The following is a 22,352-nucleotide window of genomic DNA, read 5'->3' on the forward strand; positions in this document are numbered from 1 at the left end:
ATAGGGAAAAAAATGTGAATACAAAAGAGAAAGTTTCAAATGCTGCATAGTAGAGAAAATAAGGAATTAAGCCTTAAGGAAATTCATCAGGCATAGAAATGGGAGAAAGAACAACTGAAGCAAAAGGGAAAACATAGGAATAGGCACAAGGAGATATATATAGCAAGCCAAATGTAGGTAACCTTACTTTTAGTAGAAATATATGATTAGTCCAGGGGCACCTGGGTGTCTCAGTCAGTTGAGAGCCCAACTTTGGCTCAGGTCATGATCTCACGGTTCGTGGGTTCGAGCCCCACTTCAGGCTCTGTGCTGACAGCTCAGAGCCTGGAGCCTTCTTCAGATTCTGTCTCCCTCTCTCTCTGCCCCTCCCCTACTCACGCTCTGTCTCTCTCTCTCTCTCTCAAAAATAAATAAAACATTTTAAAAAAAGAAAGAAATGTACAATTAGCCCATTGGATACTTCTAGGGAAGAGCTATGAGATGAGACTGGAAAGCTAGGGAAGACTCATCTCCAGGTCGTCAGGATCTTGGGTGGCATGCTAGGGTGTTGGGATTTTTTATCCCCTTGAAAAAGGAAATCGATAGATTTGTATTTTAGGAAAAGTGCTTAGTTGAGGTATGACTTGGAGTCTGCCTGAATGCGAAATAGAAAGTAGCAGGAAGAACCAGGAACAATCCTTCATTTTCTGGCTTAAATAACAGTGTGGTGGTTGGGTCATAATCTTCAGAAAAGGAAGGGTGGGTGATAATTAAGATCAAAAATCATGAGTATGAGATGCCTAAGAAACATCTAGAGGAAGGTGTTGCATATGGATTTAGAAATAAGGGTCTGGAGTTCAGTGGAGAGGTCTAGGCTACAATTATATACCTGTGAATAGTCAAAGTATAGGTGGTAATTGAAGCCATTGGAGAAGTTCAGTAAAAAGTAAAGTCTAGAGCTCAAGAAAAAGGTTCACGTAAGAAATAAAGATTTCAACGTACACGAGACAGTTGAAACCCTGGGAGGATGTGAGATCCCCCACCACAGATGGTGAGAAGAAAGCCTAGACTAATGGTAGAATGGATTGTGTATGTGAGGAGAGTTGAGACAAGATGGAATTCTGAGACTAGGAAAGTAACTGCAACAGAAAGGAAGCCAAGGGAAGAGAAAAATTCAAGAATAAAAAAGTGACCAGGAATATCAAATGCTGCAGAGACATCACAGAAGCTTAGGACTGAAAAATATTTAATACATTTTTCAATTAGGAGGTCACTGATGACTTAATGAGACCAATTTGAGGAGAGTGGAGGGAACCAATGTAGCTACCCCTGAGCACCTTTGCAGTGCAGAAAAGTAAAAAAGGGTGCGTTCAAGGCAGTAATAAAACCCGGGGTGGGAGGGTTAATTTGTGTTTTGTGGTTTTGTGCTTTATTTTATTTTGTTTATTTTAAATGTTTAGATGTGCCCAGACATAGTGAAAATGGAGAGGTTCGAGATTCAGAAAGAGGAAAAATAATGGAGAGCAGCATTTCCAAGAAAGACAAATTAGTTAACATCTGAGAGTGAACAGGCTTTTCCCCTAAATCCTGTTCCTTCACATTTATGTCCCTCGGGTCACTATCAGCCAATATTTGAGCAGTAGAATATTTTAGACCCAAGTGTTGGGGCTTCTGTTATCTCTATGAAATTTCTTTAAGTTGAATTCAGTCTTTCATTCCAGACTGTTGAGAATTTTCTGGGTTCTGATTTTGTCTTTCAGTATATATGCTATCCCTTCAAAGTTCACATCATTCAGAGATTTGATAGAGCTGACTTCTAATTCATTGGCATGAGACTGAAAAATGCACACCTAGATTTCTCTATTAGTATTACTACTGATACATTAGTAAACTCACTTTGAGTTCATCCAATATTCAGTATACCTGTCATCCAGTCTACATTTCTATTTGTCCACCAGGTTCTCAAGGTCACCTTGTGCCAGATTCCTGGATGCAGTCTAAATAGACCACAAATAACCCATTTCCCTGCTATGCTAATCTCGTCCTCCATTAAAAAATGAAATAAGATCGGTCTGAGATGACTTGATTCATGCTTAGCGAACCCATCCTGGCTCAGAGATCAATGCTTCTTCTCCTAAGAGCAAGGAGGTTGCCCTATAACATCCATTCTACAATCAAGCCCAGAATAAACCTAAAATTCAGTTGTCATCATCAGTAATGCTTTTAATTCTGTATACTTCCCTTTTTGAAACTGGTAAATATATTTGTCCAATTCCAACCTTCCTCCTTCTCTTCTCAGTAGTTTCTTAAAACTCTCATTTGCAAGTTTTCGGTATCCTGGATGTGATTTCTCTTATAAAGCATATTTAAACTCATTTAAAGCAACTCTGTTCTTTCTTCAATCACTGCTTACATTTGGGACAAATGCCATTCAAACTTTATAAATCTAAGGATCTTTTCTCTAGACAGAGAAGATATACAGCAAATAAATGAAGAATTCTGCTTTCTCGGTATCTTCCATCACAATCACATTATCATTCTATCTTGCTGCATCAAATTTAATTGCAGAGTTTTTGTTAGCCAGTTTACTTTGGAGTTTAGACATGTGAACACACTATAAAAGAGATTCACTGTTTTATGGTGATCTCAGCTTTCTTCCCTTTCACCTTTATGTATCTGGTTGCCAAATTTGGTCCCATCAGAGAGCTCCCCATACAGCCCAAAGAGTTTCTTTCAAGGTGTTTTTCCTCCTCTCTCTTGTTAAAACTTCATTTTTGAGAAGCTTAACCACCCAGACAGATTTCTTTTTTAGGTTTTCATGCCTTAGACCCACGTCTGCTCAATCTTGGGATCTTTTAAATTCTGCTTTCATGAGTTCTGGAGTTCATGTCCAACCAAGCTCAACCTTTCCTTTCTTAGATATACTTTAACAAGAGAGAGAAAAGCATGGGGAAGAAGCAACCCAAAGGCAACTCTAATATTTGATCTCCTTTCCTTTCAGGCATCTAGATAACCTAACTACCTACTTATATCAACTCCTCCTTCACCTGTAATGTCTCAGAAGAGGAGTTTTATAGCTATAAGGAAAGAAAGTGAAACTAAAGAGATATTTATGAGGAAAGTGTTTTCAGTTTCTGATGGGGTTTAGATTTACTATGGGGTAATTTACAGAGTATCCCTTGTTGTATGGTTGTCTTGAGGCACTTGAGAGAACATGGGCTGGAGGTGCAGTGGTTTGTGCATTAGTGCCATTGAGCCGGTGTCTAGATCTTATAGTTCTACTCTTTCATCCATTCACTGAGCAAGCACGCATGAAGCACCAACCACATACCAGGCTCTCAGTCTGGTGCACTGAGTTGTCACGGTCTCCCAGGTGGAACGATGTGTTTTCCGGACCCAGGGTGCTCTTTGGAATATCTTTAGGAATTACAGTGGCCTGATTATTGCTATCTGTCTCTCATACCTCTCAGTCTCTGAACATGTCGGGTCAATATAACCTTCTCTTCAATGTATTCAGTTAAAAATATTTTTCCTGATTCCCAGGGAATAGAGTTACTCCCCTCTTTCCTAGGAAACAAAGGAGCCTCTGCCGAGGAAGGAATAGGGCTCAGCCTGGGTGGCTCAAACAGCAATACTAACAGCTTTCAGTATCTACTTCTAGAGACTCTAAGAGAGTAATGATGTGAGGTAAAGTGTCAGTTGATGGGGCTTGGACCAGCACCCCGTCTGCACACTCTAGTTAGACAGTTGTGACATTAAAATGTCACGTAAATGTGAAGACACCATTGAAATGATCTTTCCCATAGTCGATTCCCTATCCTCTAGTGGCCATTGTGAGAGGTCGAAAGGCAGAAGCATCAGTAAAGAATGAAAAGGTACCCTGTGATGAACAATTATTAGCTATTTAGAATATAACTTACTTCCTAAATCTTTTCAGCTCAACATGCCTGGCTTAAATGCTCTAAATGTGTCTTCTAAAGTAATTTCACATTTCATTGAATAAATTTCCATTGACAAGACATGCTCAGTCATAAGAACCCTAGTATAATGGCAGAGTATTTAGAGTGCTAAATGATACAGATTATGCATTGTGCTGTGTTCAGAAAGTTTCAAAATGGAACAATTGTTTTCAAAGAAACAAAAATCAATCCAAAAGGATAAAAGTGAGAAAAGGAGGCTTAGATTACTTTGCAGAACCTCCAATCAAGCATGGATATCCAGCGAGTGACATTTTTTCATAAGACTCAGGAGATTATGGGCTCTGAGAGCCTTTCTGCTACCGTGTGTATTAGAATAATTGTTCCTCTAATTCAAATCTCTAAGCAGCTTAATGCCTGTTCTTATCTTAGTTCAATTTAGAGAGAACATAAGAACAAAAATGCTGTATCTGTTCAGTGTCTTCATTATCTGTTCAGTGTCTTCTCTAAATGAAACTGTTCAAATAACTCCAAGCTCTGAGGTTATGTGGTTGACCACATAGCTGGACATTCCTTCCAAAGACAAGGTGAAGAAAGCTGCCCCCAGGCCAACACTCAAAATGAAAAGTGGTCTTAGGATTGTTGGGAGGAGGAATATAATGACATCTTCTTAATGAAATACATTTGGGACCAACTTAGCCTAAGACTGGGGGAAGACTTCATGTTTCCTAGAGATGACTGCTTTTCTTTCTCTCCATCCTTTTCCATGCCTAGAATAATACTAGATATTCAACACATATTTGTTGTAATTAGGGTGGAACCCATGCTGCCTAGGGATATGTAGTGCTAAATTGCCACGGCTTAGGAAACATTTCTCACCATAAGAACATTTTTTAAATGTCACATTCCTGCATTAGCACCAAAGTCTTTCTATTTTGCTAATGCACAACATAGAGGAGCTCTGGGTCCTCCTCCCTCCTCGGTACAGGTCCACTAACCTGCCTCCCAGAACATTGGTGCTACTTCTGTCATGCTCTTTGTCCTGTCTATAGTAACACCATTCAAAAACAAGGACTCTAGTCACCTCTCACCCTGTGGTCTCTCATGTCCACCCAGCTCCATACAACCCTAATTGATCCTATCTCCCACCTTCCTTGACCCCTAAACTGCTGCCCTATGAGCTCTAAAACTCACAAGTGTTTATCAGTAAAGTTCCTTATCTTCGCAACCTTGTCTGAACAGTGCCTTCCTCTTTTTACTATAAACTTGGCTTTCTTAATTATATGACTTCTCTAGAGCCCTCCCAGTAGCCATGCTTTGTCTCCCACACCCCTTGTGCTACTGGAGTTCGAGACAGGGTAGGTGTTATCCTTGTTCCTCGGTGCCTCTTCTAGACTGTTGTCCTACTCACCTTAAAAACCACTCAGCTTGGAAACTCATGCTGTCCATCAGTACCACTCACTCTGCTTCCTTGTTGCAGTTACACAGAGTCCTGGGCTACTTGTCCCCCATTCTTTGGAGATTCTAGTTCTTGGCTCGCTGTCACTTTCTTTCCAGCTCTATTCTTGTCACCACATTATGTGGTCTCTTTTGCACATTCCTCCTATCTCCTGACTCCTCTTTCTTTATATATGCTCACTCACTAGGAAATCACATACTCTGATAATGCCCAAAATGTATCTCCAAACTCATTCATCTGACTGCCTCCTTGACATTTCACTTAGATGGTTAATAAGCGTCTCAAAATTTATATGTTCAAAATTAAACTTCTTATTTTCCTCAGCCCCCAAATCTACTCCTTTTATAGCCTCCCCCGTGTGGACAGAACTTCATTTTGTGCACTGTTATTTCCTTAATGCCTGACATATAGCAGTTTATCTGTAAAAGTTTAATGAATGAATTACTTTATATCTTTACAATAGTGGTTGAAAACTAAAGTTACCATACACACAATATTTTACTTCTACTGTGTTGTAAAAGAGCCGAACAGGATTTTGTGAGCTTGCTGTAGAAATATGATAGAACAGCAGTATTGGTGGTGTTCTGTACCTGGTAACTGAAGTGTAAACAAACCTTTGTACCACTGAGGTCTCTGTCAAGGTTCTGTGCTCCCCTCTAAGACAGATCACTACCAAGGTGACTGTCTTCAATGACAGGTTTGATGGTGCCACTTGCCTGCTCAAAACCCTTCAGTCATTTCCTTTGTGAGTATATGGTAAAATGTTAACCTCCTCTGCCTGTCATGCAAACTCTCCTCATTTGAGTTTGCACCTGCTTCTTTTCTTCTCAGATAGGGCCCCAACATGCTAACCCAAAAGGTGAATTTGGACCCTGGACACAGTTCTGTGTTAATCAGAACTCCTTGATTACAAATGACAAAAATGAGACTGGCTTAGCAAAGAAGGGAATATACTGGCTTGTGTAACTATAAAGAGCTCTGTATACCAACATAGAAAGGTGGCCAAAACATGTTAAGAAAAATACAAGCTGTGGGACAGCACATATAGTATGATTCTACTTCATACATTTTTTTGAATCTGCCTATGAGTGTGTATGTTTATATGCCTGGAGAGAAAGAAAAAGTCTAGAAGAATAAATACACATTATATGTTAACAATGATTAATCTCTAGAGCGCAAAACTGATGATATATTTTTCAACTTATATAATTATATATTAGAATGTTTTATAATTTTTTAAAAGGTTCAAATTTATGGTTAACGGTAACACCTTGCTAATGCAAAGCCATGATACACCATCCAATGTGTAGCCACTGGCCATATGTAGGTATTTAAATTTAAATAAATTAAAATGAAATAAAATTTTAAATTCCATTCTTCAGTTGCAGTAGGCATATCTCAAGGGCTTGATAGCCACATATCACTACGTGGCTTAACATATTGAGAGTACAGATATAGAACGTTTCCATCAATGCAGAACATTTCTCCATGATGGGAAACATCTGGTAAGCTAGATGAACCTAGATGCTCACCTGATTGCTTTCACTAGGATAAGTGGCTTCATTTAGATGCAGCCAGAGTGAAGCAGGTGCGGGCCTGAGCACCTGTGATCTGACAACCAGCAGGAGTTTGAGTGAAGGTTCAAGTCTGTGTTCATTTATGCAGGATCTTCTAACGTCTTTGGAAGAGGCACTGTCTTAGAGGTAATTTATTCACTAATTTTAAGGGAAACAAGGAAAATCCCTACCCAGTAGGATTTTAAAGGAAAATGAGAACATCTACATCTTTTGCAATGTTAAGATTTACCTGTTTTAATTAGAAAGAAAAACAAACTGGTTGATTTAAAAGAATGTTTTTCCTTTTCTTCTCATTTGCCTAATTCCCAAGTAATTTAGCAATGCATATGGAGAAAGAAGAATCATGTTCCTTTCTGGTAGGGAAATTAACATGGTATCTAAGTACTTTGGTTTAAAATTATTTGAAAAGCAGGGGTGCCTGGGTGGCTCAGTCGGTTGAGCATCTGACTTCAGCTTGGGTCATGATCTCACAATTTGTGGGTTCAAGCCCCGCATCAGGCTCTGTGCTGACCACTTGCTCAGAGCCTGCAGCCTGCTTCAGATTCTGTGTCTCCCTCTCTCTCTCTGCCCCTCCCCTGCTCATGCTCTGTCTCTCTCTGTCTTTTAAAAATAAATAAATGTTAATAAAATTTTTTTTAATTATTTGAAAAAGCAAACATAGGAAGCTCTTCTTTCCTTAGGTTTTTTTTTTTTTTTGATTGGCACCTTTAATTTACCTTTATTTGTTCTACATGGTATACAGAAAATTCAGTGTTAGTTTTATGTTTCCATTCTAATTTAGAGTCATAACATCATTTTCCAGTGCCTTTTTTTTCCCAAGTAGATCCGTAATTTAATAAACAGGAACTCTCAATTTCTTTTATTTAAAAAGAAGCCATGTGATTTTATTTAAGAGGTTACAGATTACAGCATGATTTCAATATTTAAATAGCAACTTATTGTATCTCTGCTATCCTCTTAAAATGATGGAAACAATAGGTCCATCAAAATATGTTATATTTTTTTAGAGCAAAATAATTACAACTTTATATGACCACAGATCCCCCTCCTTCTCTCTCTTTCTAAAGCTCTTATTAACATCTTCCATACCAGAGATCGCTGTGCAAAGCATGCTGTTTTATATCAAAAACTTTAGTTTTAACCAATATACTGATAAGCCATCCCAAACAATTTCAGGTGATATGTTCCTTGAATAGATGGCTAAGTTGCTATGAGTAAAACCAATTGTAGAATTTCGTCCATTCATTCAACTGATATCTTTTAAATACTTGTTATGTACCTGTACTAAGCTTGGTTACAAATTTGAAAAACCCTTTCCTTTAGGGCCTCATAGCTTGGTGGTGGAAGACACAGGAAAATTGAGGATGACCATGAAGTGTCATAACTGTTAGGTCTACACAGGGAGCCATCACATCACACTGCAAAGGTGGTCAGGGAGAACTTCTAGAGCAATTTCATGAACTTTGGTGTGGAATGTCCATCCACTTCTAGGTTCTTCATAATGACATCTACACCTAGTATCCTATACCAAAGTAGACCTAATGATGAAAAACATATTACATGCCCCCACCCCCAAATAAAGAAAAGTACAGGATCAAGTGTACCATGAAACCCCATAGGATTTAATCCTACTCTAGAAGAATCCATAATGATGAGGCAAATTTCTTTTGTTGGGCTAAAACCCTATTCTACCCTATTTTCCTTAGATTAAATGAATTCAATTATTGAAGTCCCTAAATAAGTTACCTTTATTTGGAACATTATACGGTCAGATTTTAACGTGGATGTTATTATGGTATGGTTGGGCCGAAGGAAGTAAGAACAAAGTTCTTTTTTTTCTTCAGACGAAGCACAAGACTCAAAGTGATTTGTTAGGACAAATTAGAAAGCCATTCTCTAGGCAGAAAGTCAACCCAGTCTCCCCCAGGCCAAGTCAGTGCCCAGTGAGAAAGCAAAGGCTGCAGAGATGGTGATTCAAATACTGGGTGCATGCGTACCCTTGTGAGACCCAGTCTTGCTCATACAGAGCCTCTGCCTGCTGATTAAGCCCATATCTCTTTTCCTGAAAACCTGTTTCGATTATTAATGAGAGAAATGTTAAAGATGGCAAGAAAATTACATTTCCTTTTGAAATTATAGTGTAAATGTAGTTTCTTCAATTGGCTCTTTAAAAATTGAGAAGGTCTCATCTTCACAGATTAATAAGATTTTCTTCCCCTACTTCCACTCAAACTCCTTTGGACATATTTATTCACTTAACAAGTCTGCTGTATACATCTCCACTGTCAGAAATGACATAAATCTTCATTCCTCTGAGTAGGGCTAACTCTTCTGGATGCTTGGACAGTCATATTTCCAAAGATTTTCTTCTGTGTTTTTGACTGAAATGGATGGCACATCAAAGGCTCTTCTCACATCTGTACCCTTTTCCCCTTCCCCCCAAGAGGAAAGTAACGCTTTTGGTTGCAGTGTCTAAAGACTGGCATTCAAATAGCCCACTTCTTGTTCTTATAGCTTATGCAATGATGCTCATTCCTATGACGAAGTCAGGAATTGAGATAGCTGAATCCAAAAGTATTTGTGGTTTAGAGCAGGGGCTCCATTCCTTTCAGAACAGGGTAGGTGGTTTTGGCCATGGCTGTTTGAATTCATATAACAGAAAACCAATCGCTCTATGTGAAGCCACAAAGGGGATTTTTTTTTCAATATATGAAGTTTATTGTCAAATTGGTTTCCATACAACACCCAGTGCTCATCCCAAAAGTGCCCTCCTCAATACCCATCACCCACCCTCCCCTCCCTCCCACCCCCATCAACCCTCAGTTTGTTCTCAGTTTTTAAGAGTCTCTTATGCTTTGGCTCTCTTCCACTCTAACCTCTTTTTGTTTTTTTCCCTTCCCCTCCCCCATGAGATTCTGTTAAGTTTCTCAGGATCCACATAAGAGCGAAACCATATGGTATCTGTCTTTCTCTGTATGGCTTATTTCACTTAGCATCACACTCTCCAGTTCCATCCACGTTGCTACAAAGGGCCATATTTCATTCTTTCTCATTGCCACGTAGTACTCCATTGTGTATATAAACCACAATTTCTTTATCCATTCATCAGTTGATGGCCATTTAGGTTCTTTCCATAATTTGGCTATTGTTGAGAGTGCTGCTATAAACATTGGGGTACAAGTGCCCCTATGCATCAGTACTCCTGTATCCCTTGGGTAAATTCCTAGCAGTGCTATTGCTGGGTCATAGGGTAGGTCTATTTTTAATTTTTTGAGGAACCTCCACACTGCTTTCCAGAGTGGCTGCACCAATTTCCATTCCCACCAACAGTGCAAGAGGGTTCCCGTTTCTCCACATCCTCTCCAGCATCTATAGTCTCCTGATTTGTTCATTTTGGCCACTCTGACTGGCGTGGGGTGATATCTGAGTGTGGTTTTGATTTGTATTTCCCTGATAAGGAGCGACGTTGAGCATCTTTTCATGTGCCTGTTGGCCATCCGGATGTCTTCTTTAGAGAAGTGTCTATTCATGTTTTCTGCCCATTTCTTCACTGGGTTATTTGTTTTTCGGGTGTGGAGTTTGGTGAGCTCTTCATAGGTTTTGGATACTAGCCCTTTGTCCGATATGTCATTTGCAAATATCTTTTCCCATTCCGTTGGTTGCCTTTTAGTTTTGTTGGTTGTTTCCTTTGCTGTGCAGAAGCTTTTTCTCTTCATAAGGTCCCAGTAGTTCATTTTTGCTTTTAATTCCAAAGGGGATTTTTTAAGAAGGATAAAAATGGCCTCTGTGAAGCTCAGAAGGCATAGACTGGCCTCAGCATAAACTAAAACAAGGAACTGAAAAACCATCAAAACCAGAATTACTCCTTCTCTCCAGGTCTTACGGTCCCTTGACTTTTCACTTCATTCTTCTCTGTATATATCTGTCCATTAACTTTCACGGTTTTCCTTGGTTCAGATGGCCACATCTAGGACCTATTTGTCTATAGCTCCTAGATCTTTATGTACTGAGTTCAAGTGGCCAGTAAAGACACACAGAGTCTGTGACTCTTCAAATTCTTGGAAAGAAGCTCGTGGGCCTGCGTTTGGGCCAGGTGTCTCCCCTTAATCAAGTCATCTCCAGCCAGTGGATTAGTCTTGCAGTAGAAGCGTGAGTGTGGGTGTAAATGTGTAATTCCCAAAGAGGGGCAATCATGGTCTGGGTGAACATCTCAAATGATGTCAACTCCTAGGGTCAGTGAGCTATTTTCTTTCTTTCAGAAAGCTTGAATAGAAGTAAAATATACATTTATCCTTGTTAAGCCTGAAAGGAATAACCAAAATCCCTGTTTTCTTTGATCTGGGATAAAAATCACAAGTTAGTTTGGTTACTTTGTTCATCTCATGCCAGTCAGAATCTTCTGTATTTATATTTAATTCAAGAGCAATTATTTAATTAAAATTAGAAATAAAATTAACTGGGGCACCTTGGTGGCTCAGTCAGTTAAGCATCTGACTTTGGCTCAGGTCATGATCTCATGATTTGTGAGTTTGAGCCCTGTATTGGGCTCTCTGTTGTTAGCACAGAGCCTGCTTCAGATCCTCTGTTCCCTTCTCTGTCTTCCCCTCCCCAGCTCGCACATGCACATGTGTGCTTGCTGTTTTATTTCTCAAAACTAAATAAAAATTTCAAAAAAAAAAGAAAGAACTTAACTATTCCAAAGTAAATACATATAATTTGTTAATTAAATGGGATGCTTCAATTTTAGGGACTATAGGAGGAAAATAATTAGAGGATCTTGATGTTGAGAAGCTCAGGAACTTCTGCCTTAGCAGAAGAAAGCCAACTCTAGGTTCTGGAGCTTATGAAAGAGAGTCAGCAAAAGCATAAAATATGCAGTTATGCTGCTCTGCTAGAGCAGCCCCTATGGGGCCAACCTGTTCACATTGATTCGTGGAGAACTTCTCCCCTTATTTTAGTTTTATATGCTACATAACAAACTGCCACAAACATAGCCACTTAAAACCACACAAACTTGTTATCTCACACTTTCTGTGGGTCAGGAGTCTGTGAGTTAGTTGGGTCTTCTGCTCAGTATTAGGTGGAAGTCAAGGGGTCAGCCAGGACTGTGATGTCATTTGAGTCCTAGGGTCTTCTGCCAAGCTCACAAGCTGTTGGCAGAGTTCAGTTCCTGTAAGACTGAGAGCCTCAGCCCTAGAGTCAGCCCACCCATTCCTGGCCATGTGGCCCTCTCCACAAATATGGCAATTTGCTTCTCCAAGGCCAACAGAGAGTGTCTCTACTGCTTCAGATCTCTTAACTTCGTTTAAAGGTATCAAGTGATTAATAGGTCACCTCTGCCCAGCACAATATCCTTTTCCATTAACTTAAAGTTAACTCATTAAGGACCTTAATTACATCATTATAATTCCTACACCTTCACCACATAATATAACATAATCAAAGAAGAGGCATTCCATTATATTCATAGGTCTTGCTCACACCAAAGAGAAGGATCATACTGTGCATGAACACTCGGGGGCAGAAGTCTTGGGGACCAGCTCAGAATTCTGCCCACTCAAATAAAATGAAGAGGAAAAAGAGTGAAGATTGATCTTGGTTCTACCTCTCTCAGGCTTAAAGCCACCATCCTTTGGCATAAAGCACAGTTGGGCTGTGGGCCTAAATATGTTCATAAATGAAAGGAAAGCTCAGTAATACGAGCATTTGTATCTCCTAAGCCTAGTTTTGGATGTTTATCTCTTATACTGGCCTGATTTATTTTTGTTAGTTTATTCGCTTATTATACATATTTATATAACGTGTATGATATTATAAGGTGATTTAAATATTGGATAGTACTTTACCATCTGCAAAGAGTTTTTCCAAGTCTTCTCATTTAACCCCATTTCTCATGTTATCTCATTCCCATTAAGGGTATTTTTCCTAATGCAGGTCTGAGGATCAGAAAAGCTAGAATCATGCATCCCAGGATTACAGAGTCAATCAGTGACAGAACAAAGACCAAAAGTTGGGTCTTCATCTCCGAATTATGGCCCCCTTCCTTTTCAATCCTCCTTTGTATCATTAGAATATGATGGCTAAATGTGGAACATCCTGGGGTACCCGGGTGGCTCAGTCAGTTGAGATCTGACTCTTGATTTCAGCTCAGATCATGATCCCAGGGTTGTGGGATCGAGCCCAACATAGGGCTCTGTGCTGAGGGTGGAGCCTGCTTGAGATTCTCTCGCTCTCTTCCTCTGTCCTTCTCCCCTACTCTCACTCTGTCTTGAATGAATGAATGAATGAATAAATAAGGAACATCCTGACCAAGGACACATTTAACTGCCCTTAGAAATGGCTTCCAGCGCCACCTCCCATTGGCACTCAACTGAGCAGAGGTTGAGCACAGTTTCTGTCCCCTTTCTCCAATCCTCCGTGTCACCTTTGAGAACTAAGCAGACCAGGAGTTTGTTTGCCTACCCTGCTTCTACAGGGCAATGGGCCCCCTGCATATCAATATCCTGGGTCACAGCCTAAATTCTGTTGAGCTTCCGATTGGTCAGTTGATTTCATGTAACTCTTTTTATGTTAGGTTTTCCAGAAAGGTTCTGCTATTTATTACGTTATGGGGAGGCTGAGGAAGGCAAAGAACTCCTCTTTATCAGCAAGTACCATAAGCCATGAGCTAAAAACAGTACTTTTTGCATAGATCACTTTTCACAATTAAATGTCTTATATATATTATCACATCCATTTAACGTATGAGGAAACAGAGATTCAAAGAGATTTTGTATATAACCTGAAGCCACACAGGTAGCAAATGGTGCATTTAGTACTGCATCTTGGTCTTTAAGCTGCAAAGGCCATAAACTTGTATTATGTCACGTAACCAGCTCAGATGTCACTGCTGACACAATCCTTCACTCTCTCACCACATGTGCCTCACGGTTAATATTCTCTTCTTGATATCATCATAGCATCCATCCACCCACCCTGCCATCCTTCCACACATTTACCCTTCTGTCCTTCCTTCCATCCATCCGTCATCCACTTATAACAACTAATCGGTGTTAAACACCTATCATTTGGCCAATTGCTCATATCCTGGAAAAATGAAGAGCCCCTTCCCCTCTACATTCCTACCAACTGGTGGAGGGGTTTTGGCATGTAGTTGGTATTCTGTAGCTGCCTGTTGACTTATAATGCTTCTGCTGAGAAACCTGAAATTAGCACCCAAATCAACTTAGTTGATTTTAACAAAGGAAGTAGAAGGACTGCAGAGTTTTAAACAATAGGGATCAATTATGCATTCTTTCCATCCACCTCTCTTACTACTTCTAATAAGTAGGTAATAATAAAATGCACATCAGAGTCATCCAGGACTGTCTTCTCAGAGGCTCCTCTTGACTCATCACTCATCACTGTCACTTTCCCACATATTTAACATCAGTGGAGCTTTGACCTTCCCCACCTCAGAGGCCTGAGGCAGTGCTGGGAAGAGCAGGGCCAATACAGGGCAAGCCTCATGAACTTCTCAGGCCAGAATCCTAGGCCTTCTGCTCTACTAGCCCCTGAAGTCACTGAATAGAAAGGCCTTGCTGGAGGCCTTTACATTTAACACTAAGGAATGTTCTCAATTGTCAAAATCATTTTGAATTTTTATCCTGCTTTCTCTGATATTAGCTGTGCTTGCCAGTTTTGTGTAGCTATAATATGCTTTATATGTATTCATCCACATCATTGAACTTTTAAAAATCCCTAATGGTAGGTGCCTGGGTCCCTCAGTCAGTTAAGTGTCCCACTTCAGTTCAGGTCATGATCTCACAGTTCATGAGTTCAAGCCCCGTGTCAGGCTCTGGGCTAACAGCTCAGAACTCAGAGCCTGGAGCCTGCTTCAGATTCTGTGTCTCCCTCTCTCTCTGCCCCTCCCCCATTCACACTCTGTCTCTCCTTCTCTCTCTCTCAAAAATAAATAAACATTAAAAAAAAATTTTTTAATCCCTAATGGTAGAAGATCAAAGAGAAAATTCTGTGGCCCAGTTTAGCTTAACTTAGATTCAATAATTATCCTTTCCTTAGTGTAGCTGTAAATCTACTTGAAATATTATCATACACTTTACATTTCTTCATATTATTCAACAATAAATAATCAACATGCTGCTGGAGGATAGAAATGGAAAAAAGGGGGGCGGGCACCTGGGTGGCTCAGTTGGTTAAGCATATGACTCTTGGTTTCAGCTCAGGTCATGATCTCACGGTTCATGGCTTTGAGCCCCACATCGGGCTACGTGCTGACAGTGTGGAGCCCGCTTAGGATTCTCTCTCTCCCTCTCTTTCTCCCCCACTCGCTCTCCTTATCTCTTTCTCAAAATAAATAAATAAACTTAAAAAAAAGAAATGGAAAAGAAAGACAAGAATGTGGTATTTGCATTTGTTCTTTAAGAAGTAGCCCAGTAGGAAAGTGTAGCAGCCCAGACTCAGAGGTAGACCTGTATACTGTCTGCTAACTGAGGAGTGATACCTGATGAGGTTTACTGGCTTATTCTCTGTTCAGATGACAGGCTTCTTCTCTCCATTATCAAGACACAGGTAGGACAGAGCCCAATGTGTTCAGTAGAGAAAATATTGCTTAGTTTACCTGAAACAGCTGTCACTGAAGATTTGGGAGGAGTAAAAGACATAATCACACCTGTGTCTTAGGACCATAACTCTTTCGCAGCAGCGGGGGGGACGGCATGAAGGGGTTGAGATCTCAAAGGCAACAAGATTTCAAAAGTGTAGATGGTAGAATATGCGGGCCTATATAATAACATGGCGGCTGGCAGAACAAAAATGAGATAAATAGGAAGGGCACTGAGGTAAGACAGACCTGGCACCTGACCAAGTATGGCATGGGGCGGAGTGAGAAATCTGGAGGAAGAAGGACGTGTCTGAGATGACATTGAAGATTCGAACATGGGTGACTGAGAAGAGGTTGGTTGGATTCACCAGGACTGGGAACTCCAAGAAGAAGTGACAGGTTGAGGGGAGGAGAAATGCCGAATTGCATTTCAGGCTTGTGGTATTTGGACTATCAGTGGAGCACAAGGTTGGTGGTCAGTGGAGCGTGCACGGCCAACAGTGGTGATAGAAGAGTCAGTGGAATCTGTATAAGAGTAGAATCCATAGAGGGGAGCCTGGGTGGCTCAGTCAGTTAAGTGTCTGACTTCAGCTCAGGTCATGATCTTGGTGGTTTGTGGGTTTGAGTCCCGCATCGGGCTCTGTGCTGACAGCTCAGAGCCTGGAGCCTGCTTCGGATTGTGTGTCTCCCTCTCTCTCTGTTCCTCCCTGCTCATGCTCTCTATCTCTATCTCAAAAATAAATAAATAATTTTTTTGAAAAAAAGAGTAGAATCCATAGAAAGAGATGAGATCTCCCAAGAAGAGAACATGGAAAGGAAATGAAAAGAGGGGCAAGGATAGATCCTAGGAGAGCACTGCCATTTACAAACCAGGCACAAGAAAAGGGAAATTTAAAGGAGTCAGGGAAAGAATGGTCAGAGGCAAGAGAAAGTAGTGATTTTAAATACTAAGAAAGTAGGGTGTGGTTGTGTGGGGGGGCCTTCAATCAATCCCTACTCTTACCCCAAAGCCATGCAAAAAAGCATTGAAAAAAACAAGCCTATTGTACGAAGTGAATCACTATACTATACACCTGAAACTAATATTACACTATCTATTAACTAACTGGAATTTAAATAAAAATTTTCACAAAAAAAAACTTTCACAAAAGAAAAAAGGAAAGAAAAGAACAGCCAAATAGCATCCAAAGAACAAGAGAAAGAACTGAGCACTTACCACGTGCTAGGCATTATGCTGAGAATTTTACAAACCTTATTTCATTATGCTAACTGCAGGTTTGAAGTGTGAAAGAGTGGTTAAATGGCACCAGGGGTTCAAACCCTGGCTCTGCCATTCACTAGGTCTGTGAGCTTGGATAAAGTTTCTCTTCTTTAAATGAGAGCAACTCATTATCTCACAGGGAAGCATGAATATCATGTAAGATAATGCATTTCAAGTTATATAGCTTGTCATGTGTTTACTCAAATGAGCCCTCATTATCATTTATTTGGGATTGCTTTTATGATATCTGTCTCCCCCACAGAAAACCCCACATGTTTAAAGATCATGTCTGCTTTGTTAACAGACTTGTTATTTGCTATTCAGTTTTGTTAGCAGGTGAATACCCTCAGTGTCTGCATGTTGTAGGCACTCGATAAATATTAGTTGATTGACTAAACAGTCCCATTTCATCCACATGTCCTCACCTGTGGATGTACCTGTTCTCTTTAAAGAAGAGGGGATCTGGGGCACCTGGGTGGCTCGGTTAAGCGTCTGACTTCAGCTCAGGTCATGATCTTGCGGTCCGTGAGTTCGAGCCCCACGTCGGGCTCTGTGCAGACAGCTCAGAGCCTGGAGCCTATTTCAGATTCTGTGTCTCCCTCTCTCTCTGCCCCTCCCCTGCTCATGCTCTGTCTCTCTCTCTGTCTCAGAAATAAATAAACGTTAAAAAAAATTTTTTTTAAATGAAGGCCATGGATTCTCATACACACACTGGTCCATTGTGACTGTCCAGGTTTCACAAGAGGATGTCATTCTTTTTTTATTTTTTATTTTTGGGACAGAGAGAGACAGAGCATGAACGGGGGAGGGGCAGAGAGAGAGGGAGACACAGAATCGGAAACAGGCTCCAGGCTCCGAGCCATCAGCCCAGAGCCTGATGCGGGGCTTGAACTTATGGACCGCGAGATAGTGACCTGGCTGAAGTCGGACGCTTAACCGACTGCGCCACCCAGGCGCCCCAAGAGGATGTCATTCTTAAGCACAGCTTAATTGCCTGTTAATTAAAAGACACAGATGTGAGGGGGAATAGAGAATTTCTAATCAAAAGGAATAAAGTTTCAGTTAAGTAAGATGAGTAAGCTCGAGATGTCTGCTGCACCTTGCACCTATGATCACTAACACCACAGAGCACACTTAAATATTTGTTGGGGGGGTGTAAATCTCATCTTTTATTCTTACCACAATAAAATAAATTTTTAAAAAATTCTTTCGGAAAATATAAAACTATAAAGGGCAAATAAGGATCAGATATACTGACAAAGGAGAATTAATTGACAGTTTAATATTTTATTTTTATGTCTTCATATCTTGAGAGATAAGATTGTTTGTAAATAGCAAAATTAAGAACAGTTACATGATTCTTGAAAATTCATTATTGTGGAACTATGATGCTCATCAAGAAGCATCATTTTGTAGATGGAAAAACTAGCTGGTTATTCAGTCCTGGCTAATGGAATGACTATATTCTCTTACATACTTGAGTGCATGTGGTATTATTTGCTCACACAGAAAAAAAATTATATTCTACTGGTGTCTTAATAAAATAGCAGCTAATAGTTATGGAGTACCTGCTAAGTGGTTTTGCTATACTAAGTCATATAGTTCTTATACCATTCCAATGAGAACTCATTTCTCATGTGAGGAAACTAAGGCATAGACGAGTTATATAATTGGTTCAAAGTCCTACAGTAGTAATTAGTGGATTTGGGGTTTGAACCTATGTGTCTTAATCACTATAATGAAAGGAACTTGTACACTATCAGACAAGTATCTAATAAAATCATGTTTTATTGAAGGATTTTTTTACTACAATCCATAGTAAGAAACACATTTCACACTGTATTATACATACTTCCTCTGCCTATATGTTATACACTAGTTTCACATAAAAACATTTGCTCTTACTGTGTGTGAAACTCTGATATATTCTGAGTTTTGAACTCAGAGTTCAGAACTCTGAGTTCTGAACTATATTCACAGTTTTCTGAATTCTGTTCTTTTTCACTAAAAGAATTCTAATTGAACTCCAAAATTGTGTACATTTATTTCATAGTCCATTAATGGTTTGAGACCTGTAGTCTGGAAAACCACCATAATAAGGGGACATATTAAGATTCAATAATACTAAATGAAGATAACAACTAGGAATACCACTTATTAAGCATCTACTATGTGCCAAAGTACTGTTGTTGATATTTATGTATAATATCCTCAGTTCTCATTATAGTCTTGAAAAGTAACTCAATATTTTTTCCGACAAGAACTGGGACGTGGAGAAGTTAAGAGATTTGTCCTACAGAGATGAGCCTGATTAAAGACTTCTTCTGCTAATCTAATAATAACATTTAAATATTACTTAACAATTAAATTAAATTAGTAAACAATTTAAACAATTAAATCAGTAAAAACAAAAACAAAAACAAAAAGACACAGCTCTGTACTTCACTAGGAGGTTACCTACTAGAAAATAGTATCCAATTCACTGCTACCCAATAGTTTTTCAAAACCTAAGAGAGGGGCACCTGGGTGGCTCAGTTGGTGAAGCCTCCAACTCTTGATTTGGGCTCAAGTCATGATCTTTGTTTCATGAGTTTGAGCCCTGCATCAGGCTCTGCATTGACACTGTGGAGCCTGCTTGGGATTCTCTCTCTCTCCCTCTTTCTCTGCCCCTCCCTTGCTCACCCCATCTCTTTCTCTCTCTCTCAAAAAATAAACTAGAAAAAAAATTTTTTTAAACCTGAGAGAAGCAATACCTAGGAAGGAGTGCTTGAAGAATATAGTCTGTGCCTTCTGCTAAGTCAGACACTTCCCTGAATACTTACTGTATAGTTCTCATGCTAAAGTATTATTAGCCCCATTTTACAAATGGAGAAACTGAAGCACAAGAATTTAAGTCCCATGCTTAGTTTTGTTTTTTGTTTTTTTTTTTTTAACGTTTATTTACTTTTGAGACAGAGAGAGACAGAGGATGAACGGGAGAGGGTCAGAGAGAGAGAGGGAGACACAGAATCTGAAACAGGCTCCAGGCTCTGAGCTGTCAGCACAGAGCCCGACGCGGGGCTCGAACTCACGAGCCGTGAGATCATGACCTGAGCCGAAGTTGGATGCTTAACCGACTGAGCCACCCAGGCGCCCCTTAAGTCCCATGCTTAGTAAGCAGCAGAGTGAGTTTCCAACCCAGGAAACCTGGCCCACGCTCTTAGCCTTTCATTGTGCTGTGTCTCTCAAGTTCTACCTAGACTGAGTCATAATACCCACCACCTCCATTCTACCCCACAATATTGTTTTTGTGCATTTTGCTTCGATGCTACGTCATCAGCCTATGCTAAGACTTGATGTGGGGTCCCATATTAAAAACAAACAGCACTGGGGCGCCTGGGTGGCTCAGTCAATTAAGCGTTGGACTTCAGCTCAGGTCAGGATCTCACAGTTCGTGGGTTTGAGCCCCACGTTGGGCTCTGTGCTGACCGCTCAGAGCCTGGAGCCTGCTTTGGTGTCTGTGTCTGCCTCTCTCTCTCTGCCCCTCCCCTGCTCCTCTCCCTCCCTCTCTCTCTCTTTCTCAAAAATAGATAAACGTTAAAAAAAAAAAAAAAAAACAGCGCCATCATCCTCAACATTGAATCACTGTTTATCACAACACACCCTTTATGAGAACCCAGGACGAATTCCAGCCCAGTTACTACATCAGAAAGATTCTATTTCCTTTAAACATTGGCTGGCTTTTATCTTACAGATACTGTGAAATGTGTAACAGACCAGCATTTCCTTATTGTGCTGTTAAGCAACTTATACTCAAGGATGAAATTCCTGTCTCTGAAATTCCTGTCTACTTCCTTTCTTCTGTTCCACCTTCTCACTGAGGCTTGCACACTTCATTTGATGGAGGTTGATGAAACTCCTTTTTGGAACAAACTGAGAATACATAAACGTGTCCCATTGCATATTTATGAGTTAGTTATTATTAACTTTCCTGCAGATGAGGAAACTGACACTAGGAAGCCTTTGAAGAAAGGACTCAAGTGTGCAGCACGTAGTTTACCCCTTGATGTCATGCCACCTTAGACTCGTGACCTCATTTTCCCCTGGCCGCTTAAGGTTGTGTGGAAAGATGCATCATATTTACAGTCATCATCCTGGGTTCGCCCCTGTGAGTTGTGTGACCTTATACAATTCACGCAATCTCTCTGTGCCTCTGTTTCCTCACCTGCAAGATGGAAATAATAACATGCCTACCACACGGGGTGGCTGGGCAGAAGAAGAGTTAATTTATGTGACGTTCTTAGAGCCGTTCCTGGGACATATGCATCATATATATCATCACCCTTCCCATCACCATCTCCTCCCCTTCCTTCTTGGCTCTTGCCTCTGTTATTTGTGGGGAACTTCCATCCCCTCTCAAAGGATCACACCTACGTGTAGAGGTGCCCAAGAGGTCTCACATGGGCTCAAGACCGGTTTTGTCACGTTTCCCCTCCAGCGTACTACCTCAGGTCCCACTTCCATTCACGCCACCTGCGGGTTTCCCACCCCAGCCCTTGTGTGCCGCTAGTGACACCTGTGCCTGGCTTGCTCTCTCTTAATATGAAAAACATGTGAGTCCTTAAAGTGTACTCTTTCCTGGGGTCCTAAGACATTGCTTCTGCATCGCAACCCTGCCGAATCTTATCATCTAAGCTCTGATGCAGTGTTCCTTCTGCTGAGTTTCCTTTATCCCCTCTCTCTTTGGAATTGCACATATGTCCATGGGGCTTAGTCAAAACCAATCCCCTAAACAGACACCATGCTGCCCTGTCCATCCCCTTGCGCTCTTTTCTCCAGGCCTCAGCCCTTTACCTAGTCCTCTGCCGACTCCCTCCCTACCAGCTCACCAGGCACAGGCAGCCATGTGCAAACCCCACCTCGGGATTAGCTGACCCCCTCCTACAGATCTATAGACCATTGTCTGTTTCCTGTGTTGGTGAGCGCTCCCCAGCTGGATCACAAACTCCTTGACGTTAGAGAGCATGTCTGAGAATTCTGCACCTTCACAGCACTTAGTTCGGGACTGAACATAGGGGCGGCTCCCACAAACAGTTGTGGGTTGACTGATTATTTTGCAATAGTCTTGATAGGTCCTGGCAAAACCAGAATGAAAAACCTCTTTGGAGAGGGAAACATTTGTTGCCTCTGGTGGAGTGACCTAGCACCTCAGTTAGTTTAGGACTATCTTGGTTTTAGTACTGAAAGGTCCCATGCACCCTGAGACCCCTCAATCCTGGGCAAACTGAGATGGTTGGTCACCTAGACTAGGCTTCCCCAGTTTCAGATATGCCCAAACACTCTAGACCAGATACCAGCCCTCTCATTGTCCAACCTCACATGTCTGCCTACATGCTCCTGCACAACAGACACACTCACATTCACTCACTCTCATGAGTCATACCATCATTACCTGATCCCCCACTGCTTTTTTTTTAAGTTTATTTATTTATTTTGAGGTGGGGCAGAGAGAAAAGCAAAGAGAGACAATCCCAGGCAGGCTCCACACTGTCAGCACAGAGCCCAGTGCAAGGCTTGA

General features: G+C 40.7%; 1 protein-coding gene across 10 annotated transcripts in view; it reads left to right on the forward strand.

The window, feature by feature from the left end:
- The window catches only part of PLPPR1 (phospholipid phosphatase related 1), a 590,963-nt gene that overhangs the window by 518,641 nt on the left and 49,970 nt on the right, over nucleotides 1-22,352 (forward strand). The window contains exon 1 of one of the 10 annotated variants that reach the window (XM_042913314.1): nucleotides 5,971-6,100. The exons of the other annotated variants lie outside the window; for them this stretch is intronic. The gene's annotated coding sequence lies outside the window, so the exon portion shown is untranslated. Of the gene's footprint in view, nucleotides 1-5,970; nucleotides 6,101-22,352 lie in introns of those variants that run through there. 10 annotated transcript variants of the gene reach the window in all.

Source organism: Panthera leo, chromosome D4, assembly GCF_018350215.1.
Source record: "Panthera leo isolate Ple1 chromosome D4, P.leo_Ple1_pat1.1, whole genome shotgun sequence".
Taxonomy (NCBI): domain Eukaryota; kingdom Metazoa; phylum Chordata; class Mammalia; order Carnivora; family Felidae; genus Panthera; species Panthera leo.